Source organism: Lathyrus oleraceus, chromosome 4 (assembly GCF_024323335.1).
Source record: "Lathyrus oleraceus cultivar Zhongwan6 chromosome 4, CAAS_Psat_ZW6_1.0, whole genome shotgun sequence".
Taxonomy (NCBI): domain Eukaryota; kingdom Viridiplantae; phylum Streptophyta; class Magnoliopsida; order Fabales; family Fabaceae; genus Lathyrus; species Lathyrus oleraceus.
This window is the reverse complement of record NC_066582.1, coordinates 280,423,792-280,428,975: the sequence shown is the minus strand read 5'-3', so window position 1 is coordinate 280,428,975 and position 5,184 is coordinate 280,423,792. Positions and strand designations below refer to the sequence as shown.

The 5,184-nt window shown below is 38.8% G+C and overlaps 1 non-coding gene across 1 annotated transcript; it reads right to left on the bottom strand.

The window, feature by feature from the left end:
- Positions 1–4,612: 4,612 nt before the first annotated feature.
- Positions 4,613–4,719, bottom strand: LOC127077293 (small nucleolar RNA R71). The gene has a single exon (XR_007787131.1). It is a non-coding gene; the product is annotated as a small nucleolar RNA R71 (small nucleolar RNA).
- Positions 4,720–5,184: the final 465 nt, after the last annotated feature.

The following is a 5,184-nucleotide window of genomic DNA, read 5'->3' as shown; positions in this document are numbered from 1 at the left end:
TACCAAGCTCTTTGTTTATTGTCGTAAGCTTGATAGAAATAGGATAGGTGTTATTCTTTTGAATGAGCGTGAAGCTCTGCAAGCTTTAGATTTACAATGAAATCATTGTTATCAATGTTGTGGTAATGTTTCAAACGTTGGCCGTTTACTATGAATGGTTCACTCGTTTTTCCTTTTACCTCTATTGCTCTATTTGGAAAGATATTGGTAATTTCGAAGGGACTGGACCATCTAGGACGAAGTTTTCCAGGGAAGAGTTTGAGGCGGGAGTTAAACAGAAGTACTTTGTCGCCTTCCTTAAACTCTTTCCTTGATATGCGATTGTCGTACCATTTTTTTGTTCTTTCTTTATAGATTCGGGCATTCCCATACGCATCTAGTCTAAGTTCTTCTAGATCATGGATCTCTAATATTCTTTTTTCGCCTGTGACAGTATAATTGAGATTAAGGGTCTCAATGGCTCAATATGCTTTATGTTCTAATTCTACCGGCAGATGACATGATTTTCCATAAACTAGCTTAAAAGGTGTGGTTCCTATTGGGGTCTTATAAGCTGTCATATATGCCCACAGGGCTTCTAGTAATTTTGAGGACCAATCTTTCCTAGAGGTGGAAACCGTCTTTTCTAAGATTTGTTTAATTTCTCGGTTTGAGACTTCTACTTGCCCACTCGTCTGTGGATGATAGGGTGTTGTTACACGGTGCTGGACTCCATATTTCAGTAATAGCTTTTCAAAAATCCTTGAAATAAAATGGGAGCCACCATTACTGATGACAAGTCTCGGCACTCCGAATCTAGGGAAGATTATACGCTTAAAGAGTCTAATTACCACTCGTGTGTCATTCATTGGAGAGGCTATGGCCTCAATCCATTTTGATACGTAATCGACTGCAACAAGGATATACTTGTTACCAAAAGAAGATGGGAAAGGTCCTATAAAATCGATTCCCCAAACATCGAAGACTTCTACTTCCAAAATGCCTTTAAGCGGCATTTCTTCGCGTCTAGATATGTTGCCAGTGCGTTGACATCGGTCGCAATTTGTGATCATGATGTGGATATCTTTCCACATAATGGGCCAAAAGAGGACGGCTTGCAAGATCTTAGTGCAAGTCTTCGAGGTGCTTGCATGTCCTCCATAGGGAGCATAATGACATTGGGAGATTATGTTTTCTACCTCATCCTCGGGGACACATCGAAGGAAAATTCCGTCGGCGCCTCTCTTGAAAAGCAGAGGCTCATCCAAAAAATAATGTTTAAGATCGTGGAAGAATTTTTTCTTTTGTTGGTAGGTCAAGTCTGGTGGAAGCACCCCAGCTGCCAAGTAGTTGACGAAGTCAGCGTACCATGGTAGTCTGGTTTTGGTGTAAATTGCTTCCACTACCTCGTTTGTTTTGGTATCCTTATGGGTTAACGCATCTTTAGCTGTATTGCTTTCCAGTTGCGCTATGAGTCTTTCGTATGGAAAATCATCGTTTATAGGCACTCGTTCAGGTTCAATACCTTTCATTCTTGACAAGTGATCAGCCACGATGTTTTCAGTGCCCCTTTTATCCTTGATTTCTAGATCAAACTCTTGTAATACTAAGATCCACCTTAGGAGTCTTGGTTTGGCGTCCTTTTTGTTTAACAGGTACCTAATTGCAGCATGATCGGTATAGATAATTATATTTTCTCCTACTAGGTAGGAACAGAATTTATCCAGAGCGAACACTACAGCTAAAAGTTCCTTTTCTGTGGTGGCATAGTTCATCTGTGCAGGATCTAGGGTTCTACTTGCATAGTATATTGCATGAAGTTTCTTATCCCTTCTTTGTCCTAAGATTGCGTCTACAGCATAGTCACTAGCGTCACACATGATTTCAAAGGGTAATCTCCAATCGGGCGGTTGCATGATAGGTGCGGTAATAAGAGCTGCTTTCAGTTGTTCAAACGTCGCTAGACATTTGTCGTCAAAGATGAATTCGGTGTCTTTCATCAATAGGCCAGTCAGTGGTTTGGTGATTTTTGAGAAATCTGTAATGAATCACCGATAGAAACCGGTGTGTCCTAAGAAACTTCGTATTTCTCTTACGGTTTTCGGAGGCTGGAGGTTTTCTATAACTTATATTTTAGCCTTGTCGACTTCAATCCCCTTGTCGGATACTATCTATCCGAGTACGATTCTTTGTCGGACCATGAAATGGAATTTTTCCCAGTTTAGCACGAGGTTCACTTTTACGCATATTTTTAGTACCATTGATAACATGAAATAGTATCACATTCTAGGACTCAATTTAATTAAATTATATTATTATTTACTTCAATTTATTTCATTTTATTCGATATTACGCGGTATTTTCTTTCTATTTATCTCAGGTAGTTTATTTGAAGCACAAGTAAAAAAGGAAGAAAAGGAGGTGAAAAAGGAATGAAAAGAAGCAAATATCAAAAGCCAAAGCCCAGCCCAAAAAGCACAGGCGCTGCACCTGTGACGAGCGTCACAAAGGCTGTGACGAGCGTCACGCTTTATCCACTTGTGTGACGAGCGTCACACATGGTGTGACGGACGTCACACCAGTCTCCTATATTTTTGGCTTTAGAGACATTGAGGCCTATTTGTACGCCTGACCATTTGGCACGTGAAGACCCTTTGACGCGGAAGACCTTTGGAAGCAGTTACGAGAAGAGACCAATATAAATTGTAGTTTTTGGCAAACCCTCGGGACGTTTTGCTTCTTCGCCGTTTTCTCTTTTTGCACTTTTTCTCTTCCAGCAGCATAAGCATATTTTACAGCATTATTTTTACAACTTTTATATTGTTTCCTTTGCAATTTCTATTTTCTTTTTCAGCACTTAATTAATTCTTTTTCGCACAATAGTTTCTACACCGGAAACTATTGTGTACCTTTCACCGGATCTAACCTTACGTTAGAATCTAGTTTTTTATTCCTTCACTTTTATTTTTCTGTTTGATTGAAGAATTCAAGAACAAATCCAACCGGTCTGTGGTGGATGTTCAAGACTGCTGTTAATTACTCAGGTTCTTTAATTATTATTTGAATTTATATATGCCCTGCTTTACTGTTTACTTATATTATTTGCCTGAGATGAATTTGTTTATGCATGATAATTATTTAGATCTGTTTAGCATGTCTGGCTAATTTATTTAGGTATCGGTATGTAAAGTAAGTGGAATGAAGGAATCAAAACTAAATTGGTTTAATTAAGTTCAAAATTAAAATCACTCTTTTCACGGTCCCAATTTACAGGTTTAATAACAAGGTTTTTGTACGAAAGTAAAAGACATAAAGAAGTTAAAAGCAATAGAACGAGAGTTTGAGTTTTTGACTGGACAGTGTTAATTGGACATTAATTCTAGATCAAGGCGAGAGCAATTTTTAGAGTTAATTAAATTCTAATCTTTTTCAAAAAGTATTTTTAAAGGTTGAATGTGAGGACGAGAGTTAAGCATTTGAATTTAATTATATAACCTAAGTCAACAGAGTGAGAGTTTGAGATAAGGGTGTTTAAACGATTAGTGTTTTCTTAAAAAGAGTTTCTACGGATTCTATTGTTTTCAAAAAGTGGTTTTTGACTTAACTAATAAGTGACAGCTACGTTAATATAAAATCATAGTTTATTCAACAGAGCGAGAGTTTGAGATAAGACTTTTAATCAATAGTGTCAACTGAAAAGATTTATTTTAAAACCAAGAAACCAACGAAGAATTGATTCCCTAATTACGACGAACTACATACCGATATCCGTTTAGTTGATATTTAATTTAGATCCTATTTTTAGTTTTAACTTTTCCCCGAACAATCAAAGTATCATCCGCCTTAGCTTTACGAAGTAACCTTAGATAACAGTATATCGATTCATAAGTCCCTGTGGGATCGATATCTTTTAAAACTACGCGATAGAACTGTGCACTTGCAGTTTGTACCCCAAATTCGACTCATAAAGTCGCGATCAAGTTTTTGGCGCCGTTGCCGGGGAATTTTATTTAGTCGATATCGTAACTCTTCTGTTACGCTGTAGAGACTAAGGCTTATTTTTCCCTTTCTTTTCTTTCTTTCGTTGATTTGTATGCCACACACTCGCTCACAAGGCGAGCCGTTCTACTTACGAATCAACGATATCGAACTATATCTCTGAGTCTTACGACGAATTCGGGAATATCATGCTGCAAACAATCTCCCTCCTGTTGAACTTCCTGATTTCAAAAATATTTTCCCTCCGATACCCGAGATGGCAGAACCAAGTCGTGCTCTTCGAGATTACGCCGCTCCATCGCAAGATGAGCCGCATTCGAGTATTGCTCCACCCTCAATCGAAGCAAACAACTTTGAACTTAAACCTTCACTGTTGCAGGCAGTGCAACAGAACCAATTCTTTGGAAATCCTACCGAGGATCCAAACCTTCATTTATCCGTGTTTGTCCAATACGCTGATACTGTTAAAGCTAACGGTGTCACTCCAGAGGCAATTCGACTTCGTCTTTTTCCTTTCTCGTTAAGAGATAGCGCTAGAAGATGGCTTCAATCTCTTCCTTCCAACTCAGTCACCACATGGAACGAGTTGAAGAAAGTTTTTCTTGCCCGATATTTTCCGCCGAGCAAAACAGCTATGTTAAGAGCCCAGATAAATGGATTTAAACAGAAAGATAACGAGTCTCTCTTCGAAGCATGGCAAAGATACAAAGACATGATGAGACTTTGTCCACACCATGGTTTAGAGGATTGGTTAGTAATTCATACCTTCTATAATGGTCTCCTGTACAACACGAGGTTAACAATAGACGCCGCCGCAGGTGGTGCACTGATGAACAAACCTTATGCTGATGCTTACCAACTTATCGAAAGCATGGCTCAAAACCACTATCAGTGGGGAAGCGAACGAACAATGGTAGAAAAACCTCAAATGAAAACTGGCATGTACGAGATAAGTAACCTTGATCATGTTAATGCAAAAGTGGATGCTTTGGTCCAGAAAATTGAAAGTTTAAATGTATCACCTCCAGCCACCGTGGTAGCCATAACTCAGAATTGCGAAGTCTGTGGAATCCAAGGTCACACTCCTGCAGATTGTCAACTCCTAACAGGAATCCAAGCGAAACAAGTAAACTATGCTCAAGGAAGCCCTTACTCGCATACCTATAACTCAAATTGGAAGAAGCATCCCAATTTTTCATATAAGAG